This window comes from Schistocerca gregaria, chromosome 2 (assembly GCF_023897955.1).
Source record: "Schistocerca gregaria isolate iqSchGreg1 chromosome 2, iqSchGreg1.2, whole genome shotgun sequence".
Taxonomy (NCBI): Eukaryota; Metazoa; Arthropoda; class Insecta; order Orthoptera; family Acrididae; genus Schistocerca; species Schistocerca gregaria.
This window is the reverse complement of record NC_064921.1, coordinates 967667214-967680261: the sequence shown is the minus strand read 5'-3', so window position 1 is coordinate 967680261 and position 13048 is coordinate 967667214. Positions and strand designations below refer to the sequence as shown.

General features: G+C 47.5%; 7 non-coding genes across 7 annotated transcripts; 4 read left to right on the top strand and 3 right to left on the bottom strand.

Annotated features, from left to right (window-relative positions):
* Positions 1–268: 268 nt before the first annotated feature.
* Positions 269–340, top strand: Trnap-ugg (transfer RNA proline (anticodon UGG)). The gene has a single exon. It is a non-coding gene; the product is annotated as a tRNA-Pro (tRNA).
* A 498-nt stretch (positions 341–838) lies between these two features.
* Trnaq-uug (transfer RNA glutamine (anticodon UUG)) lies at positions 839–910 on the bottom strand. The gene has a single exon. It is a non-coding gene; the product is annotated as a tRNA-Gln (tRNA).
* A 555-nt stretch (positions 911–1465) lies between these two features.
* Positions 1466–1537, top strand: Trnap-ugg (transfer RNA proline (anticodon UGG)). Its single transcript has one exon. It is a non-coding gene; the product is annotated as a tRNA-Pro (tRNA).
* Positions 1538–2035: 498 nt separating this feature from the next.
* Positions 2036–2107, bottom strand: Trnaq-uug (transfer RNA glutamine (anticodon UUG)). Its single transcript has one exon. It is a non-coding gene; the product is annotated as a tRNA-Gln (tRNA).
* A 3592-nt stretch (positions 2108–5699) lies between these two features.
* Positions 5700–5771, top strand: Trnap-ugg (transfer RNA proline (anticodon UGG)). Its single transcript has one exon. It is a non-coding gene; the product is annotated as a tRNA-Pro (tRNA).
* A 498-nt stretch (positions 5772–6269) lies between these two features.
* Trnaq-uug (transfer RNA glutamine (anticodon UUG)) lies at positions 6270–6341 on the bottom strand. The gene has a single exon. It is a non-coding gene; the product is annotated as a tRNA-Gln (tRNA).
* Positions 6342–6895: 554 nt separating this feature from the next.
* On the top strand, positions 6896–6967 carry Trnap-ugg (transfer RNA proline (anticodon UGG)). The gene has a single exon. It is a non-coding gene; the product is annotated as a tRNA-Pro (tRNA).
* Positions 6968–13048: the final 6081 nt, after the last annotated feature.

Below are 13048 nucleotides of genomic sequence, written 5' to 3'. Positions count from 1 at the left end.
CTGTCGAAAAGTGCGTGCTGTCACACAACGCTACCTTGTGGGCGGATGGTGCGTGATACGATAACATTTGCACTTCACACGATCGACATACTGTCACACACCTCAAGCAGCTCTTTCAGCCTTCACATACACTGGTCCTCAGCACAGCTCATGTTGTTGGTGTCGGATTAAGAAACCTCTTTGAGAATATGGTCCATATTGGATGCTGCAACTAGCAAGTGCGGCAAGATATCAGTAGGTGGCGGGGTGCACACCTGCTTCCTTGTGCGGCCTGTTGGTCTAGGGGTATTATTCCTGCTTTGGGTGCAGGAGGTCCCGGGTTCAAATCCCGGACAGGCCCTACCTTTCACTTTCGCGACAACCAAGCATTACGATAAACTAGCGAGTCTCTGAAAGTAAGCCATGCAACAGGACAAACTGCATGTCGGGCCACCGGCCAATGATACTGGCAAGTGCGTCTTGTGGAAAGCAATCTACGAAGCAGGATTAAGCCGTCTTCGATTACTTATATCTATACCTAAAGACTGACACGTATAACGATTCTATTCGTTTCCCAAGAACTAGTACATCGCATGCACGTTTGTTAAATGCACGCGCATGCAGCACCCAAAACGGAGAGATACTGGGACCCTCAGCTGAGGTCGTCTTCTCGCAGTTGAACCCCTTACGTTCCGTTATTAATCCTAGTAGCAAAAGCATAAGCATTTGGAGCGTTCCCCGATCACGTGCGGACTGCTATTAACAATTAGCATTACATGGTCCTAGCTAAAATTCTGGATATACAGTTCCAACTACCAGCTCGTACACATTTCTAGAAACGATCGTAAAACACAGAATCAGGTTCCACCGAGACTCGAACTCGGATCGCTGGATTCAAAGTCCAGAGTGCTAACCATTACACCATGGAACCGGGTGCCCTCGCTAACTGGAATTGAGCAGCATCATGACATTAAACCTATAAGCTGCGATTTATTACATGTAGCGTCCTCAGGAAGTGTTTGCGTGGCTAAGGAAGCAACCAAGTATTCTGAACGTGGTGGGAGCAACTTGGAATGTAGCGAGAATTCTTGCCAGTATTCGTACATGAAATGATGTCTAAGGGTCAGGTAATCAAAATCGCGGAACAGCCACTTTCGTATGGTGGATGCTTTGTGCTGGAAGCAGCCTAGCTATGAAAACAGCTATGGACACAGAGTACTGTCGAAAAGTGCGTGCTGTCACACAACGCTACGTAGTGGGCTGATGGTGCGTGACACGATAACATTTGCACTTCACACGATCGACATACTGTCACACAACTCAAGCAGCTCTTTCAGCCTTCACATACACTGGTCCTGAGCACAGCTCATGTTGTTGGTGTCGGATTAAGAAACCTCTTTGAGAATATGGTCCATATTGGATGCTGCAACTAGCAAGTGCGGCAAGATATCAGTAGGTGGCGGGGTGCACACCTGCTTCCTTGTGCGGCCTGTTGGTCTAGGGGTATGATTCCTGCTTTGGGTGCAGGAGGTCCCGGGTCCAAATCCCGGACAGGCCCTACTTTTCACTTTCGCGACAACCAAGCACTACGATAAACTAGCGAGTCTCTGAAAGTAAGCCATGCAACAGGACAAACTGCATGTCGGGCCACCGGCCAATGATACTGGCAAGTGCGTCTTGTGGAAAGCAATCTACGAAGCAGGATTAAGCCGTGTTCGATTACTTATATCTATACCTAAAGACTGACACGTATAACGATTCTATTCGTTTCCCAAGAACTAGTACATCGCATGCACGTTTGTTAAATGCACGCGCATGCAGCACCCAAAACGGAGAGATACTGGGACCCTCAGCTGAGGTCGTCTTCTCGCAGTTGAACCCCTTACGTTCCGTTATTAATCCTAGTAGCAAAAGCATAAGCATTTGGAGCGTTCCCCATTCACGTGTGAACTGCTATTAACAATTTGCATTACATGATCGTAGCTAAAATTCTGGATATACAATTCCAACTACCAGCTCGTACACATTTCTAGAAACGATCGCAAAACACAGATTTAGGTTCCACCGAGACTCGAACTCGGATCGCTGGATTCAAAGTCCAGAATGCTAACCATTACACCATGGACCCGGGTGCCCACGCGGACTGGAATTGAGCAGCATCATGACATTAAACCTATAAGCTGCGATTTATTACATGTAGCGTGAAACCTTCCCGTCTAATATTGAATGAACGTTTGCTTGCTGACTGAACGCTGCGTCTCTTAAAATGTTTTAACTGCTGCTCTGTCAAGACTACCTGCTGATTATTACGACGAAACATAAAATGTGTTGTCGCCGTGGCCCTCAGTCGTTACCTGAAATTATTAAGACTTATTCTTACCTTTAATTATTTATACTGGATCGCCATCTGACTGCTACAGCAAACTGTGGAATGAATATACTTACTTCTCTTTAACATAATTATAAGCTGCTGGTGGAGTTTCATAATACTTTGTGAATGGAATTCTTTAAGTTGAAGTTAATTTAGATTTGATAAAAGCTGAAGCTCAGTTTAGACCTTTCTTTTAAGATAACAATAAATTCCGTAAAGCATTTACGTGAATGATTTTGGGATAGAAAATTCTTAATGCATTTAATCTGGTAGAAGTTAACTATATTCTGAGAACGATCTTGACAAACAATTACAAGGGGTATAGTTCTTTACAAAAATTCTTAAAAAGTAGCGTTGCGCTACATACCTAATTTTCCATCAAAATTACATAACTATATTCTGAGAACGATCTTGACAAACAATTACAAGGGGCATAGTTCTTTACAAAAATTCTTAAAAACTAGCATTGCGCTACATATAGCGAGTGGCTGGCGAGCACACCGCTTCTTTCAAAGTGTTAATTCATACCTCGCTTACAGCGACCTCCTCTCATGTCTCGCTAGCTACGACTGCCTCGTCTCACATCTTACTCGCAACTACTCGCTTCCAACGCTCAATGCTACAAAAGTGCGGTCTCGCCGCCAACAATGGTTTTTGGTGCAGACAATCCCTGCTACCATTACAGATGTATTACTGCGCGCTGTTTCCCGCTCTTTCTCAAAATGTATCTATGCGCGGTTTCCCGCTCTTTCTCAATAATACACAATGCAATTTAATTAACAAAACAATTTAAATAAGAAACAGTTCAGATAATTACATGCTAAAACAGTTTAAATACGCCTATTACATAATTACATATGCCGCTACTCGGCTTTCTTAAAATTTTACTACGTTGTTGAGTCATATGGACTCAACATAAGTATAAAATTTGATTGTAGAAAATAGTTTGAACAAACTGTATCCACAAATGCTGTCATACGAAATGATTTGTCTATCTCTAATAAAGAGAATATGTAAATAGAAAGGGTTTTAGTAGGAATTGTACATCAAGTAAAATTTGGTTCCCTTAAATTTAACAACAAGAATAAGAGTAAATGTGAAAATCAATATACAGATCATATGAAGCAATTGAAAGTTTACATTATGAAACATTTAATTCAAATTGGCATCTCTTAGTACCACAATTAAGGAAGGTACAAAAGGAATTGGATAGCATGGTCAAAGCACTGGCAACTGTCTGTGAATGCACTCAAAAGTCTGTTCCTTTCCCTCACATAGCACAACACCAGGTTTCGCCATGTGGTTCCATCATCGCCTTGCTCCATAGTTTTAGTGTACCCAAACACTTTGAGATTTGACTGAGGTGTTATGATGTTATTATTACGATGACTATGTGTATTATGCTGTTGTGGTATGTTTATGGTCAATAAGCTGATGCTATATGAGTTATTTGATTATGCTATGTATCTGTTATGATGAAATATTGAAGAAGTGTCGACGAATAAGGTAAGGAATAAAGAGTAGTGGTTAGGGACTCTGGTTTGTGAAAAAGGATGTTGGAAACGGAGAATCGTACTTTAAGAGTTATGAAATGTGTGTATATGCGTGAATGTATCACTTTGCTGGCGAAAATTTTTTGGACACTATTATATTTAAAGAATTTTGTTTCTACAGATTTCTAACGCAAATTCTCAACCTGTGAAAATATTTTTATATGAGACTGTCACTGTAGCGGAAACTGCTGTCGTAAATTTTTCACTAAGAAAGGTAAGTGGCCACCTGCACGTAATGCGTCGTGGGCACCCAGCTGCCCGACAACCACCTGACAAAAAGAAAGCCATTAGTGTGTGCCTTTCAGAGACACAGGTAAAAAAAAAAGAGGCCATTATCCTCGCTATTGACATTCATTCCTTTGTAGAAAGCATCGCAAATACGACACGCTCGAACTTGAAAACATATGATTATACTGTGGAGCTATTAATTTATGATATTTACTAAAATGCCTAATGAAAGAAAATAAAAAAAAGAAAAAAAAATATGTAATTATGTAATAGGCGTATTTAAACTGTTTTAGCATGTAATTATCTGAACTGTTTCTTATTTAAATTGTTTTGTTAATTAAATTGCATTGTGTATTATTGAGAAAGAGCGGGAAACCGCGCATAGATACATTTTGAGAAAGAGCGGGAAACAGCGCGCAGTAATACATCTGTAATGTTAGCAGGGATTGTCTGCACCAAAAACCATTGTTGGCGGCGAGACCGCACTTTTGTAGCATTGAGCGTTGGAAGCGAGTAGTTGCGAGTAAGATGTGAGACGAGGCAGTCGTAGCTAGCAAGACATGAGAGGAGGTCGCTGTAAGCGAGGTATGAATTAACACTTTGAAAGAAGCGGTGTGCTCGCCAGCCACTCGCTATATGCAGCGCAATGCTAGTTTTTAAGAATTTTTGTAAAGAACTATGCCCCTTGTAATTGTTTGTCAAGATCGTTCTCAGAATATAGTTATGTAATTTTGATGGAAAATTAGGTATGTAGCGCAACGCTACTTTTTAAGAATTTTTGTAAAGAACTATACCCCTTGTAATTGTTTGTCAAGATCGTTCTCAGAATATAGTTAACTTCTACCAGATTAAATGCATTAAGAATTTTCTATCCCAAAATCATTCACGTAAATGCTTTACGGAATTTATTGTTATCTTAAAAGAAAGGTCTAAACTGAGCTTCAGCTTTTATCAAATCTAAATTAACTTCAACTTAAAGAATTCCATTCACAAAGTATTATGAAACTCCACCAGCAGCTTATAATTATGTTAAAGAGAAGTAAGTATATTCATTCCACAGTTTGCTGCAGCAGTCAGATGGCGATCCAGTATAAATAATTAAAGGTAAGAATCAGTCTTAATAATTTCAGGTAACGACTGAGGGCCACGGCGACAACACATTTTATGTTTCGTCGTAATAATCAGCAGGTAGTCTTGACAGAGCAGCAGTTAAAACATTTTAAGAGACGCAGCGTTCAGTCAGCAAGAAAACGTTCATCCAGTATTAGACGGGAAGGTTTCAAGCGTCCTCAGGAAGTGTTTGCGTGCTAATAAAGCATCCAAGTAGGCTGAAAGTGGAGGGAGCAACTTGGAATGTAGCGAGAATTCTTGCCAGTATTCGTACATGAAATGATGTCTAAGGGTCAGGTAATCAAAATCGCGGAACAGCCACTTTCGTATGGTGGATGCTTTGTGCTGGAAGCAGCCTAGCTATGAAAACAGCTATGGACACAGATTACTGTCGAAAAGTGCGTGCTGTCACACAACGCTACGTATTGGGCGGATGGTGCGTGACACGATAACATAACGGCCTGTTGGTCTAGGGGTATGATTCCTGCTTTGGGTGCAGGAGGTCCCGGGTCCAAATCCCGGACAGGCCCTACTTTTCACTTTCGCGACAACCAAGCATTACGATAAACTAGCGAGTCTCTGAAAGTAAGCCATGCAACAGGACAAACTGCATGTCGGGCCACCGGCCAATGATACTGGCAAGTGCGTCTTGTGGAAAGCAATCTACGAAGCAGGATTAAGCCGTCTTCGATTACTTATATCTATACCTAAAGACTGACACGTATAACGAATCTATTCGTTTCCTAAGAACTAGTACATCGCATGCACGTTTGTTAAATGCACACGCATGCAGCACCCAAAACGGAGAGATACTGGGACCAGCAGCTGAGGTCGTCTTCTCGCAGTTGAACCCCTTACGTTCCGTTATTAATCCTAGTAGCAAAAGCATAAGCATTTGGAGCGTTCCCCATTCACGTGTGGACTGCTATTAACAATTTGCATTACATGATCCTAGCTACAATTCTGGATATACAATTCCAACTACCAGCTCGTACACATTTCTAGAAACGATTGCAAAACACAGATTCAGGTTCCACCGAGACTCGAACTCGGGTCGCTGGATTCAAAGTCCAGAGTGCTAACCATTACACCATGGAACCGGGTGCCCTCGCGGACTGGAATTGAGCAGCATCATGACATTAAACCTATAAGCTGCGATTTATTACATGTAGCGTCCTCAGGAAGTGTTTGCGTGGCTAAGGAAGCAACCAAGTAGGCTGAAAGTGGAGGGAGCAACTTGGAATGTAGCGAGAATTCTTGCCAGTATTCCTACATGAAATGATGTCTAAGGGTCAGGTAATCAAAATCGCGGAACAGCCACTTTCGTATGGTGGATGCTTTGTGCTGGAAGCAGCCTAGCTATGAAATAGCTATGGACACGGAGTACTGTCGAAAAGTGCGTGCTGTCACACAACGCTACGTAGTGGGCGGATGGTGCGTGACACGATAACATTTGCACTTCACACGATCGACACACTGTCACACAACTCAAGCAGCTCTTTCAGCCTTCACATACACTGGTCCTCAGCACAGCTCATGTTATTGGTGTCGGATTAAGAAACCTCTTTGAGAATATGGACCATATTGGATGCTGCAACTAGCAAGTGCGGCAAGATATCAGTAGGTGGCGGGGTGCACACCTGCTTCGTTGTGCGGCCTGTTGGTCTAGGGGTATGATTCCTGCTTTGGTTGAAGGAGGTCCCGGGTTCAAATCCCGGACAGGCCCTTCTTTTCACTTTCGCGACAACCAAGCATTACGATAAACTAGCGAGTCTCTGAAAGTAAGCCATGCAACAGGACAAACTGAATGTCGGGCCACCGGCCAATGATACTGGCAAGTGCGTCTTGTGGAAAGCAATCTACGAAGCAGGATTAAGCCGTGTTCGATTACTTATATCTATACCTAAAGACTGACACGTATAACGATTCTATTCGTTTCCCAAGAACTAGTACATCGCATGCAAGTTTGTTAAATGCACGCGAATGCAGCACCCAAAATGGAGAGATACTGGGACCCTCAGCTGAGGTCGTCTTCTCGCAGTTGAACCCCTTACGTTCCGTTATTAATCCTAGTAGCAAAAGCATAAGCATTTGGAGCGTTCCCCATTCACGTGCGGACTGCTATTAACAATTTGCATTACATGATCCTAGCTAAAATTCTGGATATACAATTCCAACTACCAGCTCGTACACATTTCTAGAAACGATCGCAAAACACAGATTCAGGTTCCAGCGAGACTCGATCTCGGATCGCTAGATTCAAAGTCCAGAGTTCTAACCATTACACCATGTAACCGGGTGCCCAAGCGGACTGGAATTGAGCAGCATCATGACATTAAACCTATACGCTGCGATTTATTACATGTAGCGTCCTCATTAAGTGTTTGCGTGGCTAAGGAAGCAACCAAGTAGGCTGAAAGTGGAGGGAGCAACTTGGAATGTAGCGAGAATTCTTGCCAGTATTCGTACATGAAATGATGTCTAAGGGTCAGGTAATCAAAATCGCGGAACAGCCACTTTCGTATGGTCGATGCTTTGTGCTGGAAGCAGCCTAGCTATGAAATAGCTATGGACACAGAGTACTGTCGAAAAGTGCGTGCTGTCACACAACGCTACGTAGTGGGCGGATAGTGCGTGACACGATAACATTTGCACTTCACACGATCGACATACTGTCACACAACTCAAGCAGCTCTTTCAGCCTTCACATACACTGGTCCTCAGCACAGCTCATGTTGTAGGTGTCGGATTAAGAAACCTCTTTGAGAATATGGTCCATACTGGATGCTGCAACTAGCAAGTGCGGCAGGATCTCAGTAGGTGGCGGGGTGCACACCTGCTTTCTTGTGCGGCCTGTTGGTCTAGGGGTAGTCGGCCTTTGGCTGTGGAGCGGTGCGGTACGTCCCGGCCGCTCCGTGTCGCGTTTCCGGGTGTGTTGTTGTTTACGGCGCCGGCGCGCTAGTGTTACGTATTGCCGTCACGTTCCTGACACACGATGGCTCTTTCGTATCGGAAAGCCACGATCAAGCTGCAGTTCGACACTACGTACTCTAGACCCAAGGCCCACGAAGTAGAGCGTTTTTTACGCGATGTGGTACATGTTGATCCTAACGAGCTGATCGGTATCCACTTATCTATTGTCTCCAGCGTCGTATATCTTAAGTTCACTGACGACGAAGCATGTGACAAACTTCTCAGACGCTCGACGGCAGGTTATCGGTTCTGCCACTCAGACGGAAACGTGGGTGTGGTGACGCTTGAACGTGCTGGATTGGGAATCCAAAATGTGCGCGTGTTTGAGCTCCCTTTTGAAGTTCCAGCGGATTTGGTCACCCTTGCTCTTCGACCCTATGGAACAGGTCTCGGCCACACGGCCGAAAAATGGAAGACCTTCGACACCTACCCTGTCCTTAACGGGGTGCGACAAGTCCGTATTGACCTGCATCGCCATATTCCTTCGTATCTCACGATCGCTGGTTGCAGGGCAATAATTATTTACGACGGTCAGCCGAGAACCTGCTCCGGTTGTGGCCAGACGGGACACATGCGTACCGAATGCCTGCAACGCCGTCTCGCGCAGACACCCTCGACCGACCAGATTCGTCCGTCGACACCGACCTCTCTGCCGATTACGTATGTAGCGGCGGCGAGACGGGAGACGCCAGCTGTATATGACGACCTCACTGTATTGGTGCGAGCTTAGGAGGACCCTGCAGTAGCTTCCACGGAGCCCCAAGCGTCTTTCAGTGCTGATGCTACTGATGTCCTTTCGTCGGACCCCGGCGCACCGTCACAACGGCTCGCCGACGGTGCGATGGAAGTTGAAGCACAGGATGCAGCGTCCTCCCCTTGCCCTACGTCGGAAACAGAGGCGCGGCAGCGTAAGCAGAAATCACCCAAGCGTCATAAGAAGCGGCGCAAGACAACCGACGACGTAGAACAGCCCGAGGCGACACCGCTGGATGACGAGGTGCCTCAACCGCTCCACCGCGCCGACACAGGCGACCCTACCGTCTCACACGGTTCAACGTCTTCTCCCACTACCGCTGGGTCTGGACCACATGGGGATGCGGGAGATCACCGCAGCTCCGACACCGGGGATGCACCCTTGCCTCCGTCTGCCTCTCGAGATCCAGTGGTGTCAACGTCCCTGGGCGACTGGGCGCAGGAGATGGAGTTGCAGGATGCGTTTCAGAACCAAGACGATGCACCGATGCCGATGGCAGCGTCTACGCGGCCGGCGACAGACGCCTAGGACGGCATGAGCACCTCTCGTCGCTGCCTAGCACTTCGCAAGACCGGCGCTCCACGTCACGACTACTGCCCTCCTGTCATACCATGGTCACCTCCCGAGACTTGATGGACCAGGCATACCGCCTCGCCACGATCAACGTCAATGGCATTACATCTGATGTCAAGACCCGTATGCTGAAGGATACGTTACGCGCTGCGGATCTGGACGTTGTTTTCCTTCAAGAAGTCCGATCAGGACTCTGTCTCGATGCCTACGGATATGACGCCTACACTATGCCTGCAGATGTGGGCGGCGGAGGTACGGCGATTCTACTGCGGGAAGGGATAATGGCCACTGATGTCTCCTATTTACCGTCGGCCCGGGGGGTCGCACTCACGATTGGTACAGTACGTCTGGTGAACTTATATGCTCCTTCAGGCACCGGCAAAAGGAGAGAACGGCGCACCTTTTTTGCCGAAGATATAGCCCCGCTCTTCCAGGGCAATACCGACCACTTGGTAGTAGGCGGCGATTTTAATTGTGTGCTCCGCCCATCCGACCAGAAGCCACACTATACCACCTGCCCGGCATTCCAGGCACTTGTACAGGACTTGGCCTTGTTGGACACCTGGATCATCCAACACGGCGACCGTCGAGCACACACCTACTTTACTAGTCACTCCGCGAGCCGTTTGGATCGAGTCTACGTCACCCGCGGCCTACGATCGGCCGTTGTCGACGCTGAGATGTGGCCGGCAGCGTTCACGGATCACCTCGCATATGTGTGTACTCTCACCCTTCCCCGCCAGCGCGTCCGCCGAAGTAGGGGTCCGTGGCGCCTCAATGTGGCCCTTCTTGATGAGATAAACTGCAGACGTGCAGTCGAGTCCACATGGAGCAATTGCCACCGGCGTTTACCCGCCTACCGTTCTGTACTTCAATGGTGGTTACGGTGTGCAAAACCCGCACTGTGCCGAACATTAGTCAGCTATGGACGCGACCGAGCGCGCTGGTATACTGCGACTACTGATTTTTACTATACTGCGCTCCGCGAACTGGCTGTACAACCGCCGTCGCCAGAGCGACAATCAGCAGTACAACGCGTCAAGGCACAATTGCTTCGTATCAACGCCGTACGTCTTGCGGGTGTGCGGGTGCGAGCGAGGACGACTGATGATGTTCGTGGTGAACGACCTTCCCTCCACCATATCATTCAAGAACGCCGAAGACGCAAGAGGCAGCTCATTACCGAGGTTGAGACGGAGGACGGGCGACGCGTTGACGCACAAATGGATATCGTCCGAGCGTTCACACAGTCATATAAACTTCTTTACGAGAGGGAGTCCCACATGAATGTAGGGGTCAGGGAAGTCCTATCTGACCTACCAGTCTCTCGGAACCTGCAAGATGATGCTACGCTCTTGTCGGCGGTGACTTTGGAAGAACTGCGAGAGGCTCTGTTGCGTGGCTCTCCCAACAAAACGCCTGGCCCTGACGGCCTCCCTCTTGAATTTTACAAGCGGTTCTTTGATCTCATGGGCCCAATGTGGGTCAGGATGTACAGTGAACTCCTGGACGCCGATTTTCAGGTACCATCTGACTTTACTGAGGGTCTCTTGATCCCTGTGCCCAAACCCGGCGGAGGCCGTCGCCCTCTTGATTTTCGCCCGTTGACAATGCTAAACACTGACTATAAGCTGTTGACACGCATGCTCCGTGAGAGGCTCAAACCTACGGTAATGGCGGCCATTCACACTGATCAAACCTGCCTCGGGGGCGACACTAATGTGTTTACGACTTTAAGCACCTATAGAGACGTGGTGGCGCTCATGCAAACTTGCCGCCTCCAAGGCGCTCTTGTTGCGCTGGACTTCGACCATGCTTTCGATCGCGTTAACCATGGTTTCCTGCGTGCTGTTATGGAACACATCGGTGTCCCGCGTCTGACGACGTCTGTTGTGCTTCGATTGATCCATGGGGCTGTCACGAGGATTATGATCAACGGCTGTCGGTCCGCCCCCGTCCGTGTCAACAGGTCCGTCCGGCAGGGTTGTCCTCTTTCTGCCATGCTCTTCGCCGTTGCCCTCGAACCAGCTCTTCACGGACTACGGCGACGCTTAGAAGGACTTACCCTCCGTTCCGTAACCTTTCGATGTGGTGCATACGCCGACGATGTGATGTTCTTAGCACGGTCTGGTGACGAAATACACACTTCGTTTTCCTGGCTCCACCAGTATGGGGCGGTGGCAGGCAGTGTGCTCAACCTTCGGAAATCACGCTACATGGAGGTAGGACGAGGGATGCCTGCAGGTCTGGCCGTACCTCTGACAAAGGTCCCGATGCTCAAGTGTTTAGGGATATCACTCCATCGACAAATACAACGCACGGCGCCCTTTACGTATCGTATGGTCTTACGACGACTCCGTTTAGAGGCTCGTCTCAATAAATTCAGATCATTGAACATTTTGCAACGCGCCCAATACGTTAATGTGTACATGGCTTCTCACCTTAACCATTACGCCCATGTACTGCCGATAACGGACACGATGGCTTCCAGGATACAGGCAGTGTTTGGACACGTGGTGAACGATGGTGCTGTTTTCAAGATCCGTTTTGTTACGCTTACTTTACCCTTCGACAAAGGCGGTGTTGGACTCACTCACGTCAAGCACAGAGCGCTGGCACTGTATCTCCGTTCCATGAGGCGACTCTGGCTTTCACCAACAGCCAGTCTCCCAGGCCTACTGATTGAAGAAGTGGCCCCACGTACGCTGTACCCACCGGTACCAGTTGGACATTTATCGCCCTCGCTGTCACACATTAGAACGTTTTTCGTAGAGCATAGCTATGTGTTGCGGGTTATATCGGAGACACGGAATCCGACAGCGAAGACTTATTATAGTGCTCTCCAGCACTGGACTCCGGATAACGACATTGTACGGCGCCACCCTACAGTCGACTGGCCACGAGTATGGCGAGCCATCCACGCGCCGTTCCTGTCTACTTTCGTGCGGTCGACGTGGTATGTGGTCGTTAACGAGAAACTTCCAACCCGACAACGGCTGCATGCCATTCACCTAATTGACGACCCTGTGTGCCCCCGTTGCACGACGTTAGACACGGACGAACATAGACTGAACTGTGGCCCCGCGCGTGAGTGCTGGAAACTGATCCGCCAGATCCTGGCTTTCCTGCTCCGCCGCCCCTACGTTTCGATTTTACCCCAAGAACTCTTTCATCCCGACGCTGTCTATTTCCCTATGACCCGGATGAATGCGGTCAATTGGGTACGAGGAATGGCGATACACTACATATACTGCGATGGAGACAAAGACGTCCTCGATTTATGGTACTATATGATCGACGAGTTTCTGGTCTTAACGAACAGACAGGATTATCGGAACCTTTTTGCGAACTATTTGGGTTCGTCATTCATGGACCCACCACCCAGCTGGGGTGTGCCGGGTGTGAGAAGACATTAACTTGTAGATGTGATCTTTCCACGATTCCCCTATGGTAACAGAAACAGTCTCTGACTGTGTGCAGCGGCCCCGGGTGCTCCAACGATTGATG